We start from the raw sequence: 27,678 nt of genomic DNA, 5'->3' as shown, positions 1-27,678 counted from the left end.
GTGAGGAAGTGCATTTAATTTTTTACATGATGCATGATGCAAACTGACCTTTTCTCTAAATAGATTGGCCTCACAGCAGAAAAGGTCTGTGACCACCATGGTTACTATTTGTTGAAAAGGTCACAGATACCTTATTCTAATAAGCAGTTGTAGTTGCTGGTGGGCAGACATTTAGAACAATATTAAATACTAAAGAGTCATGAAATAGTAGAACTTGAATTTACCATTGGGGATCACAGAGTGTTCAAAGTTGGACAGTCTATAAAGTAACCCATCAACACATCATGAAATAAACTAGCTTGACCAGTGAAAACAAAACATATCTTGTGCAGATTTTCTTATCAGCATTCCTGAATTTCTTTCACACATCGTTCTGACTTTCAACTATACTGGTGCCATCCTCTTGGCCGTTGCCCAGAGATAGTGGACAATCCATAAATTACATTCTCTGAAATAAACTAGCATTGTCAAATGAATTTATGTAGAACTTTTATATCCCATTCTTCTCTACCTCCGTGGAGGGACTCAGAACTACCTAAACCAAGGGTAGAGAAAATATGGTCCTGCAGATATTTGAATTGAAACTACCAAGATACCCATTACTGGCAGTTAGTTATGCTGGCTAAGGCTTATGTGAGTTCATCCCAAAAATACTTAGAGGGCCTCATAATCTTGATGCCAGTACTTGATGCCCTGCCATAAATGTTGTTCTGAGAAATTATTTATAACCTTGCTGATAGGAGATGGCCAATTTACTTATCTAGAACAGCTTTTATCAGAAACATCCATTATGAACTTATTCTAACACCAATTTGTTTGCTGGAGCATTATGGTATCAGTGCAAGAAAAGCTTTGCAACAGACTCACAAACCTGTATATTCTTTGGGCAAAGACCCATGTTGTTCTGTTCTTGGCTGTGGAGAGGGAACCCACCGCCATATCACTACTTGTCATCCTTAGAAACCAGTTCTGTTGCCATGGCTGCAACCTAGCACCACTGTGACCTTATAAATACCTACTATTGTGTTTCCATTTAACCTCCTTTGACTGGCTAAAGGATTTATTTGATCACTACTATAATTCTTGCTGGTCTTTTTTGTATTACTTATTTTGCACCCAAAGCAGTTGTTGTTTTGGCTGATACCTTGTGTCCTATCATGCTTCATTTGGGAAACTAATGCTAGATCCCAAAATATACTCTTTTTTCATTTAATTTTCAGTCCTAGTGTCTTGCTTGCTTGGTATCTCCCCACTTGCAGTCTTTCTTTTTTTATAACTTGACTTCTGCTTAGCTATTAATCCACATTTATCATTTGACCAGAAATAATGCTATTGTTGTCACAGATCCAGGGATAATCTAGTTAAGCTAGCAAGCTTTTCAAACAAACCCTATTGATATGTGATTTATAGAACAAAGTAAGAAAACATGTTGGATATTCTTTCTACTGGAAACCAAAAATCCACAATATTATTTACACTTCAAATGAAATAATTCTGATCTCAAAAAGTCAAGAATAAAACTGAACAAATATTATAGTTCTTCCATACAAACGTTCATGACCAGTCATTTATCTACTTCTATTTTCTTCCTTTTAAATATATCAAAATAGCTGGAAGGGTGTGCCATTTTGATGCTCCCACTGGTAAAAAAAAATGAGAGTCAGAAATCTTGAGATCTACTGCAGTGAACAAAGAGGTCTACTAGTAGATTTCATTCTACTTTCCACTTATCATTGTCTCAGAATGTTAGAGAACATACACATAATGAGGATCTATCAAGAAAAAAAAACCCAATTTGAACATAAACTGCATTTCTTTCTCTTTTCAAAGAAAAAATCTCTCAATATACCAGTCACATCAATGATAGATGAAAGGGAAAATAAATATAACTGATAATTACATTGTAAGAATAAAAGCCTTTGATAAAAAGACTCATCAGATTGCAAGCTGATAACCTTGATTTGTCTGAATTTTCGTATTTGGGAACAAGTAATATAGGAAAAGTAAGATAAAGTGATTAAGAAATCTTCATGAAACATTTGCATAGCTCTAAGAGTGAACTGAATATCTTCAAAAAGAAGTGATGACAATGAATGATAAGTGGCTTGAATTCATATTTTAAACAAATCTGTAGGTATAACATAACCTTGATTTTGTTCTAATGAAATATGAGAATATAAGCTGTTCACTGTTTCATAAATATTATATTTGCATGCATTCAGGCTGACTACCATTCGCTTATGAATTTACTTACGAATTGCATAGTCCATATGCTGTAAGACCCACCCTTAAACCAACAAAAACTTCTGTGCTTCATAACTTTATTATTTTATTTTTTCAATATATTTTTATTGTTTTTTTAGAATACATCAATACCTTCAATACTCTTATATCCCGTCCTTAATTCATTACATCAACTATAAGTGTATATATCTTGTGTGTGTGTGTGTGTGTGTGTGTGTATATATATATATATATATATATATATATATATATATATTCCACCTCTGCCCCCCCCCCTCCCGAACCACTTCAATTTACATTCTCTTTCCAAAATACAATTTCTTCTTGTGGAGGTAATTTCCCATCTAGTTCTTTTAAGCCATTCTCAATAAATTTCCCCAAACTTCATCAAAGACATTTTACTTCCATACCCTTTCCTGATTCTTAACCTACATGTCAATTTATCGTTTATTGCTATTTTCCATAGTTCTTTATACCATTCTTCAATTGATATATTTATTTTACCTTTCCAATTCTTGGCTATCAGTAATCTTGCTGCAGTTAACATGTTATCTATTTCATCTTTTTCTGTTGTTTTTTTTTCCAATTCCTTAACATTTTGACGGTGTGGCTGCCACACGCTGGACCAATTGAAGCTTCCGAGCCGTCTTCAATGGCAACCCCACGTAGAGAGCGTTGCAGTAGTCTAAACGGGATGTAACAAGAGCGTGGACTACTGTGGCCAAGTCAGACTTCCCAACCCACTAGGTGCTTTTGAACTGTGGTGTTGGAGGAAAGTTCTGAGAGTGCCTTGGACTGCGAGAAGATCCAACCAGTCCATCCTCCAGGAAATAAAGCCCAACTGCTCATTGGAGGGAAGGATACTAGAGACAAAGCTGAAGTACTTTGGCCACATCATGAGGAGACAGCAAAGCCTAGAGAAGACAATTATGCTGGGGAAAGTGGAAGGTAAAAGGAAGAGGCAAGATGGGCAAGGGCAAGATGGATGGATGGCATCGTTGAAGTGACTGGACTGACCTTGAAGGAACTGGGGGTGGTGACGGCTGACAGGGAGCTCTGGCGTGGGCTGGTCCATGAAGTCACGAAGAGCCGGAGACGACTGAACGAATGAACAACAACAACATTATATAGCGACAACAATGCAATGCTTGTGCTTTTCCTTATCTTCATATCCATTATAGCTTCTATCTCTCCAAATACCTTCCCCCAAAATTCATTTACGTATTTAGATTGCTACCACATATGTATATATGTACCCACCTCCTGGCAACCTCTCCAACAGTTTTTTGTGGCATTCCTATTAATATTTGCAATCTTCACTGGTGTTAAGTACCATTTCCAAACCAATTTATAATAATTTTCTTTAACACGTATCGATAAATTCTTTAAATATCTTTGATCCCATAATTGTACCTGTGAAGGAGTGTGGTTGAACTTACTGCCACCTAATCTGTGAGGGAAGCCGGTCAACGATCAATTTCAGCTTAGGAGCTATTTTATAAAGGGACTATTAATTACAGAAGGCTTTATTCATTTGATAGCGTAGCGTTTACTGTCCCTGGCTTGACTTTACTTCTTATGCAGGCTGTTTGTCTTAAGAGAAACTGTATCAGGCAAGGCTTGAGGAAAACAGTAACAAGTTTATTTTAACAGGAGTATAACATGTTTAACTGTTTCTTCACAAGAGGCACAAACCTTGGTTCGTTACATTAGTAAGGTTTCATGAGTAATCTCAGGCACAGACTTCAAGAAGTTTCTATAAGCAGATGTAACTCTTCTGGACAACTGTCCTAAATAAAACAAATAAGCTAAAAGGCTTATTAACAGAATTGGCTCCCAGCCAAACCTTGATTCTTAACTCAGAATCAATAACCCCTTGTAGTTTTATCACTACCGGGTCCTTTTCTGTAACCCCTTTGGTCACCAATTAATTCCCTGAATCTCCACCCAGAGATTCAGTCTTCCCAGTAGCTCACCGGCTTACTGACTGACTTTCAAAACAGCTGCCCCGTGAAGAGGCAGTTGGCTCCGCCCCTGTTGCTATGGCAACCCAGCTAATGCCAAGCCACCATCTCCAACAAAATATATTCCTTCATACTTACCATTTATCAACCACTGTCTAAACAACACATAAACATGAGAATAAAAGTTACACATTGTCACAGTACCCAATCAGTTTCTTTAATTCTAATCCCTGTCTTCCTCCCATATTTCTCTTAATGTTACATCCTTTAGTTTCCTTAATATCAATTATTATATACTTATACAATTTGCTAGTTATTCCTTTCAGTTTATGGTATCCTCCCGTAGCTCTTTCTTTTTGTATCATTTGTTCAACTTGCGTAAGTTTGCCTCCTTCCCCATTATTTTTTATCCAATTCTTGAACCATTGCTCTAACTGTAAGCAATGGAACCATGAGTCTGAGTGAAAGGGGGTCTACCCTAGTAAACCTTTTGTATCGTTACCCCAATACCCCCATGCATATGGGATATATTGAGTATAGTGATCAGATCATGATATAAATAAACATAACAGTTTAAATAATGCACCAGTAAGGCCCTTTCACAACCCCCCATGAGAATTTGGGGGGGGGGGGGGCTGAAGCCCCCCAAGCTCCCCCCCCCCTGGCTAAATGCCTGACTAGTGCCATCTTTCCAAACCATGATAGTTTTATATTTTCATATTCTCGTAATTCTTTTTGAGTTGCTTTCCTTAATCTTATTACATTTCCTTCTTCCATTTCTTGTAATTCCTTAGTTATAATTATTCCTAAATATTTTATTTCATTCTTGATCTTTATCCCCATGTTAACCTGTTTCATAAAATCTTCTTCCTTTTTTGTGTAATTAAGTAGCATCATTTCTGATTTTTTCCGATTGATTTGTAAACCTGTTATTTTGCCAAATATCTGTGTGACTTCATTCTATCCATATTGTCACACATGTTTTTAATTGTCAATAACGTGTTGTCAGCAAATAAACTGATTTTTTGTTTTGTTGTTCCTACTCCTTTTAATTTTGTATCACTGTGGCGAACAATATTGGCAACAAAGGGCAACCTTGTCTTGTTCCTCTCATTACCTTTATATCTCCTGTCACTCCATTTATTGTTACTATCGCTGTGTTGTTTGAATAATATTGTTCTATCAATCCTTTCATTTTATTCCCCATTCCAAACTTACCCATAATTACTTTTAGTGTCCTCCATTCCACACAATCGCCTTAAATATGTCCAGGGCCAATATCCCTAGCTTTGTTTTTCCCTGTTGAGTTACCCAGACTTTGTTTATTACTCTCCCTATTAAATTTGGCATTTGTCTCCCTTTCACGAAACCACATTGGTCATTCTTTATATATTTATAGATACAATTATTCATTCTGTTGACCATTATTGCTGATAATATTTTTGCGTTTTGATTTATTAACGATATAGTTCTATATCTGTCAAGTCCTTATCTGGTTTCGGTATCAATATTATCAGGGATTTCCTCCATGATTCCGGTATTTTCTCCCCGCACAATATTCCATTATATACCTCCAATAATTTAGGGATCAGTATTTCTTTAAAGGTTTTATAAAATTCCGGACCTAGTCCATCCAAACCTGGGGCTTTTCCAAACTTTATTTTTTTAAATAGTTTCTTCTATTTCATATCTCTCAATGGTTTTTTTCTAATAATTCTTTATCCTCTTCTCCTGATTCACCCTCTCAATTTTCTTCTACATATTTCCTAATTTCTTCTGTGGAGCAGGCCTTTGTTTGGTATAATTCTTTATAAAATTCTTCAAAAATCTCTATTTTTTTCTTCATTGATCTACATAGGTCTCCTTTTTTTAATCTCTTATCATGTTTATCATATTTTCCATTTTCTTTTTCTGTGTTGATCTAGCTAGTAGGGCTGGGCAATTCGTTTCGTTAATTCGTAATTCGTTAAAAAATTCGTTAATTTTTGAATTACGAAACGATTACAAAACTTTTTTTTTAACCTGGAAGTGTTTTTAAATATCGAAACGGCAGGCGCCAAAAAATTTTGTATTTCCGTCCATTTCGGAAGCTCGCCTGCCGATGCTTGCTGAGAGGGCGAGCTTTTACTTTTCCTTGGAAGGGAGAGGGGCGAGCGAGCGGCGAGCGAGAGGGCCCGCCAGAGTGAGTGCCTGCCTTCCCTCCTTAATAATAATTTTAATTTCTCCTCCCTATTCTACTAAATTAATAATTAAATTTAAAAAATATTTTTAAAATATTGAAAAAAAAAGGGCGCAATCTTTACAAAATGTTTTGTAAATATTTACGAAATTTCGTAAATACCGAACTTTTTTTTTGGAAAATTTTGTAATTATTTTAAATATCGAAACAAAAAAAACCCCCAATTACAAATCGATTTTAGAAACAAATTTTTGCGTTGTTACCCAGGCCTACTAGCTAGCATTTTTGAGTTTCTATTGCTGTATTCAAAAAATTCTCTTTTAAGTATATTAAATTTTCTTGAACCTCATCAATCTCCATTTTATCCAATTCTTCTTTTTTGGCCCTTAGTTTTATATATGTTTGTTTATCTACCTTTCTAATATAATCCTTCTCCAGCTCTTCTATATCTTTATTCAAATTCTTTTTCCTTTCTTCTTGTTTTCTCTTTAATTTGCTAGCCTCTTTTATGCATAAGCCTCTCATCACCACCTTCGTTGTATCCCACAGTATTCCTTTTGACACGTCCCCTTCATTTATTTTCCATATTTCTTGGCATTCAACTCTTATTTTTTCCACAATCTCCTTATAGTTCAATATCCTAGTGTTTAACTTCCACCTTTTTATTTTTTCATATTCACATTTTAACACAATTTCCATTGACACCAAGGCATGATCCAAGACCCTTATGTTACTAATATTCGCATTTAACAATTTACTCAACATATTTGCTGAAACAAAAAGGTAACCTATTCTTGTGTATACTCTATGTACAGCAGAATAAAATGTGTATTTCTTTTCGTCTCCCTTTACCACCTTCCATACATCCTTTAATTGCCATTTATTCATAACTTTACTTAAATCTGTTAATCCCCTATTCTTTGCATTGTTTTATCTTTTTCTTCATCCATACAACAATTACAATCTCCTCCAAAGATAATATTTTGCTGGTAGTAGTTTTTTATTTGATTTAAAACTTTTTCATAGAATTCCTGCTGTTTAATGTCAGGACTTAGTTTCTCTGGCCTTGGCATTGGCGCCAGTAACCGGAGTCCTGACGTAGGACACTGATAAGACAATTGCAGCTGCTGACCTTGGGAAGGAACAGCCAGGAGTTGGTGGGGAAATTGCACGGGTTTTGTGCTTGGGCAGGAAGGTGCCGTTCAAAGTGAGGGGGAGTGTATATAAGGGGAGGCCGCCTGTGGCCTGACATTCTCGGCTTTTCGCATGTTATTGTTTCCGGTAAAGTTCTCTTTGATGCCAGAGCGTGATGCCAATGGGAGCTGACATCTAAGCCGAGAATACCCAGCACCATCCCGCACCACGGTGAGGTGTAATTAGGCAGGATGAAGGCCTGCAGGAGGAGAAGGGGGATCTCTCCGGAGCGAAGGGAGAGAATTTCCCTTTCGAGGGAGAAGGAGAGGAACTCAACCGTGCCATCACCCTGGCTTCTTCCACAGCGTACGCCAAACCGAACGGGGTGACTCAGAGGTGCCCTCCGAAGCTACCGGACAGTGTCGAGGGAGGCAGTGAGCTCAATTACCCATCACCCCAGAGATTGGCGTTCCTGGAGGGAAAGGTACTCACAATGGAAACCACTCTGGCAATGATGTCCAAGGTAATGAAATGCTTGGCCCCCCGGTAGAGGAGGAGCAGCCCTGAGCGGGGTCACTATGGAGCATGAGCGGGAAAAGCGACCAGGAGCCGGCAGATCCCCGGGGTGAAGTGGAAAGGAGCGGGGAGGGAGCCTGGAGCCTCTCCCAAAACCCAGGTGAGCTGCATGCGAGGAGTGGACAGCGACGAGGAGGGGATGAGACTGCAGGGGCCAGCCCGCGCCCTCCAAACAATGCCTTTGGCACCCTTGGCTGGAACCGGGCGTGGTACAGGGCTACAAGGATTGCCCTCAGAGTGCCAAAGGCTCCAGGGAGGGCCACCCCGAGAGGTGCTGCCGACGGTTCCCCAGCTGAGAAGAGAAGAATTGAGGATCGAATTCGGAGGGAAGACGGAGGAACTAGACTTCTTTCTGACCACGGTGAGGGGTTATATGGAGGATAATGCACTCCCCTTCAGATCAGAAGCCAGCTGGGTTAGAGCCATCGGAGCGGTCCCGAGAAGAGGGGCTGCGAGCTGGTATGTACAACTGAACGCGAGGCATGACCCATGTTTGGGGTCACTGAGGCACTTCCTAGCAGCCCTGGAAACACGCTTCTGAGACCCACTCGAGCAAGTACGAGCTAGAGATAAGCTGCAGACCATCCGCCAAGGGCAGAAAACCATGGCAGAGTATTTAGAAGAGTTCCATTGTCTGGCGGAGAGGGTTGTCAAATGGTCAGAAGTGACGAAGCTGGAGTTTTTCAAAGAAGGGTTGAGAAAGAAAATTCTCTCATGGGCGCTGCACCAAGATGACCCAGAGACTCTCCGCAGGTGGATCCAGCTGGCAGGACACATAGAAACAACGGTAGCCCAGATCCGGCGACATCAAGGGACAACGCCACAGCATGCCCACCAGAAGGAGGAAAGCAGAAGGTCGGAGAGGGCACCAGCCGGGAGAGGAGGAGAGCCGAAAGGAGACATCAAAGAGAGGAGGAGCAGATGCTTTGTTTGCCACCGCCCAGGCCATAAAGCTGCAGAGTGCTGGCAGAGGAAAGGGGGAGGAATCCCTCAGCCCAGAACAAAGACCGCTGTGGGGAAGAGGGTGGAGGAAGAGACACCTGCCGGGTACCCTTTGGGAGGGTTGGTGAGTTGTGACCAGGGGATGCTTGTATTTGCAATCAAGCTAGAGGGGGAAGAGAAGTGGGCCAGTTGTAGAGCATTTGTGGATTGTGGGTGCTCAAGAAATATCATTACACCTGAGCTAGCCAAAGAGTTGGGGTGCGAGAGAGTGGCCCTGGAGTCCCCAATAGCATTCTCACAGCTGGATGGGTCGGTGGCATCGGGATCCTTAGCAAGATATGGGCTTGAGAGTGTAAAATGCCAGGTAGGGAACTGGGAAGGAGGGGTGATGTTTGTAATATCACAGGTGGCCACATACAATGTCATCCTAGGGATGCCGTGGCTGAGGCAAGTGATCCCCCGGGTTGATTGGAGAGAAAGAAGCATACATTTCCCAACCCCATGAGAGGAGAAGAGCCAAGAGGCCACAAGGGAGTGGGACAGCGGGGGGGGGGGGAGGACCAAGCCAAATTGGTGGAGCTAGCTCAAGGCATCCCTCCTGAATATCGTGACTTTGTGGACGTTTTTGATGAGAAGGAGGCGGACAAGTTTCCCCCAGAGAGAAGGGTGGAGGTCAGAATCGAGTTGAGAGAAGAAACAGATCTCCCAAAACCCAAACTGTATCCAACGTCAGCACAGGAGAAGGAGGAGCTGAGGAAATACATAGATAAGAACTTAGCACGGGGCTTTATAGAGCCATCGGATTCCCCTTTGGGAGCCCCAGTGATGTTCAGACAAAAGAAGGACTGGTCCCTAAGGCTGTGTGTGGACTATAGGGGGCTGAACGCTATTAGCACTGCCACGAAGTACCCCTTACCCTTGATGAAAGACACTGTCCCAGCTGTCAGAAGGCAGGATATTCACGAAGCTAGACTTGATAGAGGCCTACCACAAGATCAGAATTAAAGCTGAGGATAAATGGAAGACCCCTTTTTTCCCTGTGCCTTGGGATTATACTAATATACCATCCTTCCCTTCGGGCTAAGCGGGGGGGGGAGAGGGGCATTTATGCAGCTGATCAACGAGGTGCTGCACCCTCTATGGGGGGGGGGGTGTACGTGTACCTAGACAACATTTTAATTTTTAATAGGAATAGAGCTGAGCATGTGGAATTGGTGAGGGAGGTTCTGCAGAGATTGCGAGAAGCAAAGCTGTATGCAAAACTCTCCAAGTGTGAGCTCAGTAGAGAACAGGTGGACTTTTTGGAGTATAGCATAAGGGCGTCGCGATGGACCCTACTAAGGTGGAAGATGTGCGGGGATGGGAACCCCCAAGGACGTGCAGGCAGCTGCAGTCCTTCCTGGGATTTGCCAACTTTTACAGGACATTTATAAGGGACTTTGCACAACTCACACTACCCCTCACTGAGCAAGGGGGGGGGGGGAGACGGCCCGAATAAAGTCCCCGGGAGCGAGGCTAGACTGGACAGCAGAATGCCAAAAGGCTTTTGAAAATCTGAAGAGGAGGTTCATGGAGGAGCCGGTGCTAGCCCACCCGGACATGAGCAAGCAATTTGTGGTGCACTGTGACGCATCCAACTGTGCATACGGGGCAGTTCTGCTGCAAAAGGACTTAGAGGGCAATTTGAAACCGTGCAGCTACCTATCAAGGAAGTTTAGTGAGGCAGAGAGGAACTGGCCAATTTGGGAGAAGGAGGTGTTGGCTATACTGAGGGCACTAGAGAGTTGGAGACACTTCCTGGAAGGGAATGGCATCCCTTTTGAGGTCTGGACTGATCACAAAAACCTGCAACACATCAAGTCTCCACGCAAGTTGTCAGCAAAGTAGGTCAGCTGGTCACAATTTTTTAGTCGCTTCGACTTCAAGCTCGGGTTTTTCAAAGGGAAAGAAAATGTATTAGCAGATGTGTTGTCTCGGATGCCTCAACACAGGGGAGGGTCACAAGAGCAGAGCAGGAGCCTTTTCTCAGAGCAGCAGTGGGCGCTAGCTGTGCAGACCCGAGCACAGGCTAAATGGAGTCCAAGGTCCGCAGGGATAGACGCCAGAAGGGAAGGATGGGAAGGGGCACTAAAATGAGCATATGGAGGAGACAATTGGCTAGGAGATAGTAAGGAAAAGGTGGAGTGGAAGGACGGATTGGCATTTGTAAACAGAAAACTATACATCCCAGTGGGGTTGCGGAGGGAGATGATGGCTCGATGTCATGACAACAAAGGTGCGGGGCACCTAGGGTTCACAAAGACAGTAAAGATATTGGCAAGACAGTGCTGGTGGCCGGGAATGAGGAGGGATTTTAAGGCATATATCACACAGTGTGATATTTGTGCAATGAATAAGATAGCCACGGGAAAACTGACGGGTTTGTTGCAAAAGGTGGTAGAGCCCTTGAGACCTTGGGGCTGCGTTGCGATGGATTTTGTGGGCGAATTGCCTTCCAGCAGGGGGCACCGCTACATTTGGACAGTTTTAGACCTATTTTCAAAGCAAGCGCATTTCATCGCCCTGCCCAAACTCCCCTCAGCGGAGAAACTAGCCAAACTGTATATAAAACACATATATCGATTGCATGGATGCCCACATCAGGTGATTAGCAACTGGGGGGGTTCAATTTACCACAAGGTTTTGGGGAAAATTCATGCAGTTATTGGGAGCAGAGAGGAGTTTGAGTTCGGCTTTCCACCCAATGACAAACGGGGGGAGGGGGGGCGAATGCACACAGCAGACTCTGGGACATTTCTTGAGAACCTATTATAACTATGAACAAAACAATTGGGCAGAGCTGCTGCCTTTTGCTGAGGTAGCTTTCAACGGTGTTACACATTCGGCCACAGGACAATCCCCTTTTAAGATCATATATGGCCAGGAAATCGCCCGCTGCCAGAGTGGGGGGAGGAGTGGCCCGGGGAGGGAGATTGGCCGGACAAGATAAAGGAGGGGTGGAAAGGAGTGATGAAAGCATTGCAGGCGACCCAAAGGAAATACAAACTGTTTGCGGACCGCAAACGAAGAGAGACTTTGGAAGAAGGGGACTTGGCCTGGCTTAGTACAAGAAACCTCAAACTAGATTTCCCCTCAAAGAAGTTATTACCCCGCTATATAGAGCCATTCCGGGTTTCCCACCGAATAAATGAAGTAACATACAAACTGCGGTTGCCAAAAATTTAGGGAAGGTACATCCAGTCTTCCATTGTAGCCTGCTAAAGAAATACCAAGGAAATACCAAGGCAACAAGGGGATTGGCTACTCTTGATCTCATCCTAACAAATGCGGAGGACCTGATCGATGCGGTCGAAGTAGTAGGATCCTTAGGGGCAAGTGACCATGTGCTCCTGCAATTTGAGGTACAAAGGAAGGCCGAAACTAAGATAAGTCAAACCCGCATTTTGGACTTTAGGAGAGCTGATTTCCAAAAAGTGAAGGAAACGCTGAGCAGCATTCCGTGGACACAGATACTAAAAGACAAGGGAGTTACGGATGGATGGGAATTTCTCAAGAGTGAAATACTCAAGGCACAATTGCAAACCGTGCCAACAAAGAGAAAAAATAGGACAAGTGCAAAGAAGCCAGAATGGATGTCCAAAGAACTTCTAACTGTGCTAAGACACAAAAGAGACATGCACAAGAAGTGGAAAAAGGGAGAAATCACCAAAGAAAAATTCAAACAAATAGCCAACACCTGTAGGGAAAAGGTCCGCAAGGCTAAAGCAAAAAACGAGCTCAGACTTGCCAAGGACATTAAAAACAATAAAAAGGGCTTCTTTTCTTATGTCAGTAGAAAAAGGAAAAACAAGGAGGCGATAGGACCTCTTCGAGGAGAAGATGGGGCAATGCTGACAGGGGATAGGGAAAAGGCAGAACTACTTAATGCCTTCTTTGCCTCGGTCTTCACACAAAAAGAGAGTCTTCAACCTCAGCAAGATGGAGTGGATGAGGGATTGGAGGACATCCAACCCCAAATTGGGAAAGAAGTCGTCCAGGAATACTTGGCCACTCTTAATGAGTTCAGGTCCCCAGGGCCAGATCAACTACACCCCAGAGTATTGAAGGAACTAGCAGAAGTCATTTCGGAACCATTGGCAACCATCTTTGAGAGTTCTTGGAGAACGGGAGAAGTTCCAGCAGATTGGAGGAGGGCCAATGTGGTCCCAATCTTCAAGAAGGGAAAAAAGGATGACCCAAACAACTACCGTCCGGTCAGCCTCACGTCGATACCGGGCAAGATTCTGGAAAAGATTGTTAAGGAAGCGGTCTGCAAACACTTAGAAACAAATGCAGTCATCGCTAATAGTCAACATGGATTTATCAAAAACAAGTCATGCCAGACTAATCTGATCTCTTTTTTCGATAGAGCTACAAGCTGGGTAGATGCGGGGAATGCCGTGGATGTAGCGTACCTGGATTTCAGTAAGGCCTTCGACAAGGTCCTCCATGACCTTCTGGCAAGGAAACTAGTCCATTGTGGGCTAGGCAAAACTACGGTGAGGTGGATCTGTAATTGGTTAAGTGGACGAACACAGAGAGTGCTCACTAATGCTTCCTCTTCATCTTGGAAAGAAGTGACGGAGTGCCGCAGGGTTCCGTCCTGGGCCCGGTCCTGTTCAACATCTTTATTAATGACTTAGATGAAGGGCTAGAAGGCATGATCATCAAGTTTGCAGATGACACCAAATTGGGAGAGATAGCCAATAGTCCAGAGGACAGGAGCAGAATTCAAAACAATCTTGACAGATTAGAGAGATGGGCCAAAACTAACAAAATGAAGTTCAACAGTGACAAATGCAAGATACTCCACTTTGGCAGAAAAAAATGAAATGCAAATATACAGAATGGGTGACGCCTGGCTCGAGAGCAGTACGTGTGAAAAAGATCTTGGAGTCCTCGTGGACAACAAGTTAAACATGAGCCAACAATGTGATGTGGCGGCAAAAAAAGCCAATGGGATTTTGGCCTGCATCAATAGGACCATAGTGTCTAGATCTAAGGAAGTAATGCTACCCCTCTATTCTGCTTTGGTTAGACCACATCTGGAATACTGTGTCCAATTCTGGGCACCACAATTCAAGAGAGATATTGACAAGCTGGAATGTGTCCAGAGGAGGGCGACTAAAATGATCAAGGGTCTGGAGAACAAGCCCTATGAGGAGCGGCTTAGGGAACTGGGCATGTTTAGCCTGAAGAAGAGAAGGCTGAGAGGAGATATGATAGCCATGTATAAATATGTGAGAGGAAGCCACAGGGAGGAGGGAGCAAGCTTGTTTTCTGCTTCCTTGGAGACTAGGACGCAGAACAATGGCTTCAAACTGCAAGAGAGGAGATTCCATCTGAACATTAGGAAGAACTTCCTGACTGTGAGAGCCGTTCAGCAGTGGAACTCTCTGCCCCGGAGTGTGGTGGAGGCTCCTTCTTTGGAAGCTTTTAAGCAGAGGCTGGATGGCCATTTGTCAGGGGTGATTTGAATGCAATATTCCTGCTTCTTGGCAGGGGGTTGGACTGGATGGCCCATGAGGTCTCTTCCAACTCTTTGATTCTATGATTCTATGATTCTATGATTTGGATGAAGAAGGACTACAAATGTAATCGATGTTTTCCTTACAGGAGGAAGAGGAGGAGGAAATCATGTCAGGACTTAGTTTCTCCGGCCTTGGCATTGGTGCCAGAAACCGGAGTCCTGACGTAGGACAGATAAGACAATTGCAGCTGCTGACCTTGGGAAGAAACGGCCAGCAGGGCGGGAAGGTGCCATTCAAAGTGAGGGGGAGTGTATATAAGGGGGAGGCCGCCTGTGGCCCAACATTCTTGGCTTTTCGCATGTTATTGTTTCCAGTAAACAATAACAAAGAGCGTGGTCCTGCGTTTTTCATTGGGAGCTACCACTGTGAGCTGACATTCGGAGCATATGCATTTATTAATACTAACTTTTCTTCCCCTATATCGCCATACATTATTATATATCTTCCTTCCTCATCTTTCAAAACTTTACAATCATATTGCATTTTTTGGCAATTATTATTGCTACTCCTTTGGATTTAGATGTCCCAAATGATTTTTCATAATGTCTAATCCAATTTGATTTCAGCTCATTTGTATTTTCTCTGGCTTGGTGGGTCTCCTGCAGGAAGATCAGGGCTGCTGCATCTTTCTTCAATAATGCTTCAATTCTCCTCCGTTTAATCACCATTCAGAAACCTCTGGTGTTCAATGTTGAAATTCTTTTGTAGACATTCCAAATATTGTTTACCTTCGCCTTATTTGTGGTTCGGATTAGTGTGAACCCTTTCCCTTTGTCCTCTGTCCCTCCCTCCCCTCCATTTGTTCCCCACTTTCCCCTTCTTCTCCCTTTTCCCCATTCCCATTTGTTGGATCTCAACCCAACCATGGCCCCCTGGCCTTCCGAATGGGTGGAGACGAAATCCAATCATGGCCCAAGGTAACCCTCCCCTCGAGTGCTCATATTTTTTTTCTTTCTTTTTCTTGCAAAACTTAGTTCACTAGTAGTTTTCCTGTTGCTCCATTTCTCCAACTGCTCCACTCAATTTCTCCTGTTTTCTTTCTTCCTTCTCTACTCCGACCGGTTCTCCTGCTCCTCTATTGTTTTACTTTCTCACCGTTCCCAATCGATCCGCTGGTACCTCCTTCATTCTGCTTTTTATTTATATTCAGTTTCTTCAATAGTTTTAGTCCTTCTTCCACGGAGTTCACACTGTATCTTTTTCCTGCCCATTAGAACTTCAAGAGTAGTGGGTATCCCCATATGTAGGGTATACCCGCTTCCATCAATTTGCTCGTAATTAATTTCATTCCAAATCTCCAATTCTTACTCTCTGGGCAATAATCGTTATACATTTCTAGTTTTGTTCCTCCAATTTTTAATCTTTCTGGGTTTTTCCTCATTATTTTCATTAACGTTTCTTTCTTTGAAAAATGTAATATTTTAATTATTACATCTCTTGGCATCATTTTATTCTCTCCTTTTGGTAACTTTCTATGGCGCACGTTCTATATCTATCTCTTCCAAATTCAGCAATGGTGAAATTATCCTGTAGCCACCTTAATATTTCTGATTTCAGATCTTCCTTCTTCTCTCCTTTTTGTCCCTCTGGCCACTTTCTCAAAATTATATTATTTCTTCTTTGAGCATCCTGCATGTACACCATCTTCTTCTCCATCTCCAAAACTTTAGTACTGAGTAGGGCTGGGCGGTTTCATTTCGTAATTTCGTAATTCGTTAAAAATTCGTTATTTTTTTATAACGAAGCGATAACGAACCATTCAGGAGCAATTAAAAAACGAAACGAATTTTTAAATTCGTTTCGTAATTGTTTCGAATTCGTTTTGTATTCGTTTTGTTATCGTTTTGAAATCATTTCGTTATTATTTCCGCATGTCTGGGGCAAGTTTTATAGTTGTTGTTTGTTTAATCAGTGAAAAAAAATTATAAATATCACACCAACAGTCAACAACAGAGGGAGAGGGAAGCTTCAGAAGTTCCCCCTGTCCCATTTGGAGGTTTTTTAGCGTATTGCGCGGTCGCGTCCGCCATTAACGAATTGATTCGTTATTGTTTCGTAATTGTTTCGTATTGTTTTGTAATCTACAAAATTTCGTAAATATCAAACTTTTTAAAAGAAAAATTTCGGAATTCTTTTAAAAATCGAAATGCAAAACCCCCCAAAAAATGAATCGATTTTAGAAACAAATTTTTCCGTGGTTGCCCAGCCCTAGTACTGAGTTCTTGTATTTGTTTTTTGTTTAGTTCCTGGTCTGTTTTATTTTTTTGACCTCTGTTTTCATTGTTTGTATATCCCCATATACATCTTGTATATTTTTTGTATGCTTTGGAATTTCTCATCTGTTTTTTCCCGATCCAGAGCCATCTGGGCTAAACGTGCCTCTACATCTTTCATTTCCTTTATGATATTTTGTAAGTCTGATTTGAAAGCACTTTTTATTTCTTCCATTTCTCTTTTCCTTCTTCTGGACTCCTCCTCTTTATTTGCCTTCCTTTCCTTTTCTCTTTCTTTCCTCTCATTCTCAAATCTATTATGCAGTTCCATAAATCTTTTATTGTTTTCTTCTCTCAGAATCGATGACATTTGTTTCATTTTGTCAAAGTTATTATCTTCCTTTTCCATCATGCTTTCTGTTTGTGGGAGAGTAGGTAACGATTTTGAAGTGGAGCCAATAGGGGAGGTTTGTTTACTCTTTATTTCTGGCTTTCTTTGAGTGGAGTTCTCTGCATTTCAGTATTATGCTGGGCTTTTTCAACTTTCTCAGCTCTTTGTAATCTCCCACATGTTTTATCTGATGGTCTTTCACGATTTCAAATCCATGTTTTTTGACTCTGCATTCACTCGCTCCTTCTCTCCCCTTTCTCTTTTGACACTTTTGCTGGAGTTGCTTCGCTTTTTTAAAAAATATATCATCTTCATTGAGAGTATCCTTTTGTTACACGTGATGTGAAAGAGTTAAGAAAATATAATAATAATATAATAAAGTAAAATAATAATGTGAGGGAAAAGAGAAAGGAAAGACAAGAGAGAGGAGGAGAGAAGAAAATAGAGAGAGAGAAAATGAAGGGGGGAGGAATAAAAGAATAGAATATAGAGATAGTGAAAAGTTTTTAAAAAAGCAGTGGAGACAGATGGTATATGTCTCCCTCGTTGACTTCCTTTGTATCTTCCAAGTGGGTTTTCCTTTTCTTTCTTCCATCTGTATTTTCTTTTCTATTTTCTCTTCTACTTATGTTGCTGTGTTTCTATTTCTTTGGTTTAGATAATTTGTCACATCAGTTTCTTTTATTGGGGTTCCTTTATTTTTTGAAATCAGATATGTTAATCTGTCCATATTTCTGATGTCCAATATTTTTTCTGACCAGTCCTTAATTTCTGGAGTGCCTTCTTTCTTCCAGAGTTTTGCGTAGCAAATTCTTGCTGCTGTATTCAATAAGAAAAGAAGTTTATATTTTTGTCCATCTTTGGGTCTGTTATGCCTAATAAAAATATCTCTGGTTTAAATGGGATTCTTATATGTAATATTTCCTGTATCTCTTAGTAGATTTTTTCCAGTATAGTTTCGCTCTTGGACACGACCACCACATGTGGAAGTAAGAACCTTCCATCCTTCCACACTTCCAGCATTTTATATTTATATTTTTATAGGAATTACTTAATTTTTGAGGGGTCATGTGCCACTTTCAACCAGTTTTCTTTTAGGTCTATTGCATATGTATATTTGATCTTTATTCTCCAATTTTTTTCCCCAATCTTCTTTTCTTACTGTTTTTCCCAGGTTCTCATTCCATCTTTTCATATATTTTTTTCTCCTTCTTTTTCTAAGTTCCATTCTAATAGTTTCTTATATAGCTTAGTTATTATCTTTCTTTCAGTTTTTAGTATATTATCCCAAAACGTCAGAATCAAGTGTTATGCCTATAGCACTTTAACAAGGGTTATGCCTATTGCACTTTAACAACTTTTTATATCTGTGTTATGCCTATTGCACTTTAACAACAAGTGTTATGCCTATTGCACTTTAACAACTTTTTATTATCGGTATAGTTGATATAACTTTGTGTGCACTTTAAGAATGAGGGATAAGCGGATTGACAGTGTTTTATTGTGAATTTTCTACATCCCCACCCATGCTACTATCCATTCCTTGGTATTGGTATCTGTTAACCCTTCTTGTAATCAGTGGTAGTATAGGTAAGGAATGGAATGGACTTAGGAGTCCCGGAAGTAATATAGCATGGGATGAAGCTATGAATGTAGATTGCGTCATGGAGGAGGGAGGGTGTTCCAGTGGCCGGGGAGCCCCCATAGAAGTCGTGGTGGGGAGGGGGAGATACGGGTAAGGGAGACCTTCAATTCAGCCTAGGGAACGTGGATCAACATTAGTAATTCCAAAGCGGTCTCCTGATGTGGGAAGTTGGTGTAACCAGGAAGGCGGTCCCTCCGGGTTGAAGGTGGTGCTGTTGAATGCCAGATCTGTCAATGGTAAAACAGCTTTCATCCAGGATTTGATCCTGGATGAACGGGCAGATCTGGCGTGCATCACAGAGACCTGGCTGGATGAAGCTGGAGGAGTGAATTTGACCCAGCTTTGTCCACCAGGTTTCTCTGTGCAACACCAACCGAGATCCGGAGGGCGGGGAGGCGGGGTTGCAGTAGTCTATAGAGATTCCATTCGTCTGACCAGGGGCCCCATCCCGCAGTCAACAAAATTTGAATGCGTCCACCTGAGGGTGGGTGACCGGGACAGTTTAGGGATTCTGTTAGTGTACCGTCCACCTCGCTGCACTACAGACTCCCTGACTGAGCTAGCGGAGGTGGTCTCAGACCTGGCATTGGAGTCCCAACGGCTACTTGTGCTGGGGGACTTCAACGTCCACGCCGAGGCCATCTTATCGGGAGCGGCTCAGGGCTTCATGTCTGCCATGGCAACCATGGGGCTGTCCCAACAGGTATCTGGCCCCACCCACAGTGCTGGACATACATTGGACTTGGTTTTCTGTCAGGGATGGGAGGAAGGTGGCGGTGTTGAGGAGTTATCCATTTCTCCGTTGCCATGGACCGACCACCACCTGGTCAGTTTTAGACTCACTGCGCCCCCTAACCTCCGCAGAGGTGGAGGACCCATTAAGTTGGTCCGCCCCAGGAGGCTTATGGATCCAGGTGGATTCCTGACGGCTCTTGGGGAATTTCCCGCCTCCTCGGTTGGTGATCCTGTCGATGCCCTGGTCGCTCTCTGGAATGGGGAGATGGCTAGGGCAATAGACACGATCGCCCCAGAACATCCCCTCTCGAGTAGCCGAGCTAAACCAGCTCCTTGGTTTACTGAGGAGCTGGCAGCGTTGAAGCGAAAGAAGAGGGTACTAGAGAGCGTGTGGCGTTTGGATCCGAGCGAGCCAAATCGAACACAGTTTGTGTCCTTTTTAAGGGCATACGCCGCGGCAATAAGAGCCGCAAAGAAGACCTTCTTTGCGGCCACTATTGCATCTGCAAAGAACCGTCCGGCTGAACTGTTCCGAGTTGTCAGAGGCCTGTTAAAGCCCACCATGCAGGATGGGTGCCCTGATGACTCGGCAGCTCGCTGTGAAGCCTTTGCTCAGTTCTTTGCAGACAAAGTCGCTTTGATCCGCTCTGGTCTGGATACCATATTAACGGCAGTCTCTGAGGATGTAACACGAGCATCTGCTTGTCCGGTTTTGATGGATTCATTTCAATTGGTTCAATCCGAGGATGTGGACAAGGTGCTTGGAGGAATGAGAGCTATCACATGCATCCTAGACCCCTGCCCATCCTGGCTTCTGAAGGAGGCCAGAGGGGGATTGGCCGAGTGGGTGAAGGTGGTGGTTAATGCCTCCCTTCGGGAAGGCATATTTCCAGCCAGCTTAAAGCAAGCTGTGATAAAACCGCTGTTGAAAAAACCATCACTGGACCCCACTCAATTCGTCAACTATTGGCCTGTTTCCAATCTCCCCTTCTTGGGCAAAGTCCTGGAATGTGTGGTGGCCACACAACTCCAGGCATTCTTGGTAGACACGGATTATCTGGACCCGGCACAGTCTGGCTTTAGGCCGTGGCATGGTACCGAGACAGCTTTGGTCGCCTTAGTCAATGATCTGCGCCGGGAGCTCGACAGGGGGAGTGTGTCCCTGTTGGTGCTGCTGGACCTCTCAGTGGCCTTCGATACCGTCGACCACGGTATCCTTCTGGGACGCCTCGCGGGAATGAGTCTTGGAGGAACTGTTCTACAGTGGCTCCGCTCATTCCTCGAGGGTCGGTCTCAGAAGGTGTTCCTGGGAGACTCCTGTTCAACCCCACAACCTTTGTCTTGTGGGGTTCCTCAGGGTTCAATATTGTCTCCCATGTTGTTCAACATCTACATGAAGCCGCTGGGATCATCCGGAGTTTCGGGGTGCGATGTCATTTGTACGCAGATGTTGTTCAACTCTGTCACTCCTTCCCACCTGTCACTAAGGAGGCTGTGGAGGTCCTGAACCGGTGCTTGGCCGCTGTGACGGTCTGGATGGGGGCGAACAAATTGAAATTGAATCCAGACAAGACAGAGGTACTCCTGGTCAGTTGTAAGGCCGAACAGGGTATAGGGTTACAGCCTGTGTTGGATGGGGTCGCACTCCCCCTGAAGACGCAGGTTCGCAGTTTGGGTGTGATCCTGGACTCATCGCTGAGCCTGGAACCCCAGGTTTCGGCGGTGACCAGGGGAGCATTCGCACAGTTAAAACTCCTGCGCCAACTGCGCCCGTACCTTGGGAAGTCTGACTTGGCCACGGTAGTCCACGCTCTGGTTACATCCCGTTTAGACTACTGCAACGCTCTCTACGTGGGGTTGCCTTTGAAGACGGCTCGGAAGCTCCAATTAGTGCAACGGTCGGCAGCCATGATACTAACTGGAGCGGAGCGCAGGGAGCACACAACTCCTCTGCTGCACCAGCTCCACTGGCTGCCGATTTGCTACCGGGCTCAATTCAAAGTGCTGGCGTTGGCCTTTAAAGCCCTAAACGGTTCTGGCCCAACCTACCTATCCGAACGTATCTCGGCCTATCAGCCCACCAGGACCCTAAGATCTTCTGGGGAGGCCTTGCTCTCTATCCCGCCTGCTTCACAGGTGCGGCTGGCGGGGACGAGAGACAGGGCCTTTTCTGTGGTGGCCCCTCAGCTCTGGAACGCCCTTCCCATGGAGGTAAGATCAGCCTCCTCGCTGATGGTATTCCGAAGAAGACTAAAAACTTGGATGTTCAAACAGGCATTTGGTTAATTCGGTGCAATGAATGTGTTGATTACGGATTGGTAATATGGATGATGCAATTGGACCATGATTTTAGTTAGGAGATGTATTGGATTGTGATTTTGTGATTTCGTGTAATATTGTGTATTATGTTTTTTATGGTTTTAATTGTATACTGTGCACTGTATATTTTGTTGTAAACCGCATTGAGTCGCCAGTTAGGCTGAGAAACAGCGGTATACAAGGACAGTAAATAAATAAATAAATAAAACGTGTCTTGTTCTTGAAAGCCTTTTCTTTTATCTTTCTTGAAGCATTCTTTTATTTGTCTACGTTGAAATCATGATTTTTTTTGTTTATCATATTCATTTCCTGTTGAGTTTTTATTACATCTCACCTTCTTCTCTTTTTAATAATTCTTTATATTTTGGCCAATTATTCCATCCCATTTCTCTTCTTTGTGTGGCCTCTAATAGGGACAACCATAATGGGGTTTTCTCACATATTTTTGATTTATATTTCTGCCAAATTTTCATAATCGCCGATCTGGTGAAATGATTTCTGATTTTTTAAAAAATTTTTGAATCTTCATACCACATATAGTGGTGCCAGCCGGTTCTTAAGTTAATTCCTTCTAAATTTAGCAATTTTTCTTTCTTCAGTTCAGCCCAATCCTTGGACCACATCAGTGCACTGGCTTCGAAATATAATTTCAAATCTGGAACTGCAAAGCCTCCTCTTTTTGTTTCTTCTGTCATGTTTTTAAAGTTATTTCTTGCTTTTTTGCCTTGCCAAATGTATTTCATTATATCTTTATTCCACTCTTTTAATAATTTTTGATTTCTAATTATTGGAAGATTTTGAAAAAGGAAAATCATTTTAGGTAATATTTTCATTTTTACACTAGCAATTCTAGTGACAGATTCAGATTTTTCCAATTCTCTAATTCTTTTTTCATTTTTTCCATCCTTCCATATAGTTATTCTGTAGTAATTGTAAGTTCTTGGCAGTCAATATTATTCCCAAATATTTTAATTTAGTTACAATCTGGATGTTCCATTTCTCTCTTAATTTCTCCTTTTCTTTTTGTGTAATATTATTTGTCAGGGCTTCTGTTTTTTCTAAATTTAACTTAAAACCTGCAATTTTTCCAAATTCATTTATTACCTTTATCCACTTTCCTAAATTCTTCTCTGGGTCTTCGATTATACAGATGATATCATTGGCATATGCCCTTAACCTATAGTCCTAGCTATGAATTCTCGTACTTTCCAGCTCCTTGTCTTCCCTGATTTTATACAGAAATATCTCCAATGTTAAAATAAATATTAAAGGGGATAAGGGACACCCTTGTCTTGTCCCTTTTTCTATCTGAATCTTCTCTGTTTCTTATTTATTTATCCAAATTGTTGCTTCTTGTTTTTCATATATCGCATTTATAATGTTTTGAAAATAATAGCCTATATCCATTTCTTTCATCAGCGCTTTAAAAAATATCCAATTTACCTTATCAAAGGCTTTCTCTGTGTCGATGGCCAAGAGTTGCTTCCCTTTCTTCTGCTTCCTTCATTGCTGTGATTGTGCCTATATATTCTGGTATCTGTCTCTCAGTTCCAATTGACTTTCCTGGTTCTTCCTTGTTAAGTCTATACTAAATCTGTATTGAGTCTATATTAAGTCTATGTTCAATACCTCACTTCCTGTTCCTGGCTGTGTTGCAGCTTTACCAGAAAAGAAAAATGGGTTCCCCTGACACTGTGGAGACCAAAATCCACTGATCGTGGCAATATGAAAACAACCAAATTAACTAAATATATATATTACACATACACATATCAAAAAAACCAGAACTGCCACATTCACATTAAGTAGAAACAACTGGTCTTCTCTTGAAATATAAAACACAGTCTTCGTTTGAGTAAATGTCCTGTTCTTTATTCCATATGAGTAGACTCCAGTAGTCACATGAATTGACTCTAACCTTCGACCGGTTTCGACTCACAAGAGCCTTTGTCAGGTGGTTGGGTCTACAAACAACGCATATCATTAATTCACTGTTTTTATAGTGTGTTTAGATAGGTTGGTCAAAGTGAGAGGCCATACTATTCTAGTATAGCAGATCTTGGAACACTGGAAGCTTTAGTACTAGCCTTATGAATCACATATTCAGGATAGCCCTTGTCTCTAAACTGATTTTGCAGTATTTCCATGTTGTCCTCTTTAGTTCTCTTTCATTCTGGTCTGCTTCTCTTTGTTTAAAGACGCTGACTCGCAGACACAACAATCTCCCTTTCAAGTTCAGTTTCACTGGTCTTATTTCAGCCTCCTCTCCGCCATTAACCCCACAGCCAGTAAATCAGGGAAGGGGAAAAGTTTTCCAATTTATCCCAGCAGTTAAGGGAAGTTAAAGAGAGTTGCAGCGGGAGTTAAAGAGAGTTGCAAAGTTACTTCCTTATGCTTTCATCCATTAGTTGAAAGTCTCTCTCTGCTTTAAAGGGGGGGGAACCACCCTCCACAATCCCGGAGTTCTTTCTTACTTACTTATTTCCAGTGGCACTTCTTGTGGTTTTCCTTACTTTCTTTATTCTTTATTCTGAGATACACATGGTTGATAATTTCCTGGGTATCCAAATCACCCCTGCGTCCCACCTTGCCCCTTGGACACATCTGCTAAGTCTGTCTGGGATCTCTCCTTGAGGGAAAGACCATTTTGGGCCCCAGCTGGTGCTCTTGGACTTTGCTGCCCTCTTACTTCAATCTGCTGTGAGGAGTCGAGCTCTACTCGATCGCTTCAGATAGCCTTCAGCCAGTCTGTCTCATCGCCAAATAGCATAGGAAATACAAAATTTCTTCTCTTCCAGGAGATAGAATTTTTATTTCTGCTTTCCAGTCATGGAGTATAGAGCAAACATTTTACTGCAAATAGCTTTTTTTCCCCACGAGGAGCTCAGAGACTGACCTCCTTAGCCAGCCATGACCAAACTCCGCCCCATAACTTTATTATTTTAGATTAGGGAGTATAAAAAGCATTTTAATTGTTGATATAGACTGAAGAAACACAGAACATATTTCAAAACAATTCCTGCATGATACTATCTTCATTGTCCAATAAATATAACAATAATAAGATATTAAAACTATATGGCTAGAATCCCATTTAAGTACTAAACTAGTGCAAAGGTGATTGTAATTTTTCTAGGATTATACATATGTCGTCGCTAGTAATCATGGGCTCAGTGGCTGCCTTGGCAGGATATGACTGCTTGCAGGGCAGGGTCAGTCCTGGGGATATTTTTATTTATTTATTTTATTCCACTTATCCCCAGAAGTCTCTGGGAACAAGCGAAATGCTTTGGAGTGTGGAAATTGGGAGTGCTTGCTACCACCAGCATTTTAGCTTAGGTGAAACTTGAAGATCTACAGATAGATCAACTGAACAGGACAAAAAAGCATGCACATCTTACTGATACAGAAATTATGACACTGGCTGATGAAAAACGGATGTGTAGGAAGAATGTTTATCCTTCAGTCTAAAGGAGTAATTCATAAACAGTTGCTAGAAAAACAGAAGAAAGCAGAAGCAAAATTAAAAAACTGGAGCAGTCAAAATCATATCTGGAACGGAGTGTAAAGAAAGCTGAAGATAACATCCAGGAGATGCTGATGGCAAGAAAAGCACAATAAGTTTTTTTGCTTCATCAGTGCTTGCTATTTGCATTTGGATTGAACAACTGAAAGCAGGGCATACTGGGAGTCTTAGTTCCTAGACCCTGCATATTGATAATATACGGACATAGACTTATCTTAACTGTGTTATGTGAAAACAAATAAATTCGACTTGGACCTGGTCTAGGTTTTGTTTCAAAAGAAGAAGAAGAAGAAGTCATACCGTTCTTTCTTTGGGGGAATGAGTGGTTGCCTTGACAGGGTCTGGCTGCTTGGGGGCAGGGTGGCCTAGCCCCCCCCCCCCCCCCGGATTATCGTTCACCATCCATCCAGGGGTCTTTTACCCTTATTGATATTTTTTCCAATTTTATTTGCATCCTGCTTTTCCCCTTCCCCCGAACATCTCTGGAAACAAGTGACCTAAATAATTGTAGGTACGGAAATATGGAGATCCTTTCCTTTGCCATCCTGGGGGTCTCCTTCTCTTCCCCATCCCCATTCCTTCTTTGCGGGGGGAGGGGAGGACTGCTTGCCTGGAAGGCTCTGACTGCTTGCAGAATGGGGTGGCCTGGACCCCACTCCAACCCCCATCCACCATCTGTCCTGGGGGTCTTTCATCCTTATAGAAATTATTGTTGATCCTTTTATTTGTGTCCTGCATTTCTTCCTTCCCCTGACGTCTCTGGGAACAAGTGAATCAAATACTTTGAAGTACAGAAATGGGGAGTTACTTGCAAATATCAACATTTTAACTTATTAAAAATAAGTCATACCATATTCTTATATTGGAGGACCTAGTGATTGCCTTTGGGGGCTTTGGCTCTTTGCATGGTGGGATGGCCTGGGCCCCACTCCACCCCCAGCCCCTGTCTATCCTGGGGGTCTTTTATCCTTATGAATGTTTTTATTTAATTTTTTGGATCTTCCTTATCCCCCTCCCCCAGACATACCTGGGAACAAGTAAGCCAAATGCTTCAAAGTACATAAATGAGAAGTTGCTTACTACGGCTTACCTTATAGTGTGTAGGGTTCACGCTACCTTGATTAGAGTTCCTTTCAAAGGACATCCTAGGGGTGTCCTCCTTACCCCCAACCCCTTTTTTCTTTAGGGAAGCATAGTGAGTGGCTCTTTGTGGGGGAGGCAAATGGCCACCAGCCCTCCGAAGGCCATCACATCTTTTGCCATTGCTTGGTGAGCTGTTAGGCTTTAAAAGGGTGAAGTGGGAAGCTGCTGGACACTGGGCCCACTTAGCCATCCTGGGGACAGCCAGCAGTGGCTTCCCATTTCCATACTTGGAAGGATTTGGGATCAGAGCGTCCCAAAACACTGGGCATCCTGGAGATGTTCTCCTTATGCCCCCAACCCCTTTCGGTGCTCCATAGATGACAGAATAGCCCACCTCTGTGATGAGGAATAAAGTATATGGTTTAACTAGAAAAATTACACTGTCTAGCCGGTATTGCACCACCTGACATCCGCCGGGAAGTAGCAGCCAATAGTGAAAGGACCAAGGCAGAGACATCTCCATCCCATCCCCTGTTTGGGTATCAGCCAGCACGTCAACGACTTAAATCTAGAAATAGTTTTCTAAGATCTACAGAGACACTCACTGGAACACCTCAGCAAGCGAGAGTCCAAAAGTGGCAGGCCCAAACCCAGAACCTCAACCAATGGCTGATACCCAATGAGAGACTCCCCCCTGGGCACACAGAGGACTGGGCGACCTGGAAGGCACTGAACAGACTGCGCTCTGGCACCACAAGATGCAGAGCCAACCTTCAGAAATGGGGCTACAAAGTGGAATCCTCGACATGCAAGTGTGGAGAGGAGCAAACCACTGACCACCTGCTGCAATGCACCCTGAGCCCTGCCACATGCACAAGGGAGGACCTTCTTGCAGCAACACCAGAGGCACTCCAAGTGGCCAGATACTGGTCAAAGGACATTTAATTAACTCTCATACTCACAAATTCTGTAATCTGCTTGTTTGCTTTGTTTCTGTTAGAAATGTAATATAATTTGACTGGTTGTTCTGACACGACAAATAAATAAATAACCCCTTTCCTTCTTTAAGGGGTGAGTGGGTCTTTGTTGGATGGGGTGGGCAGCTGGGCACTGGGGCCCCTTAGCTGTCCTGGGGATAGCTAGCAGCAACTTCCAAT

Source organism: Anolis sagrei, chromosome 3, assembly GCF_037176765.1.
Source record: "Anolis sagrei isolate rAnoSag1 chromosome 3, rAnoSag1.mat, whole genome shotgun sequence".
Classification (NCBI taxonomy): Eukaryota; Metazoa; Chordata; class Lepidosauria; order Squamata; family Dactyloidae; genus Anolis; species Anolis sagrei.
This window is presented reverse-complemented; position numbering follows the sequence as displayed.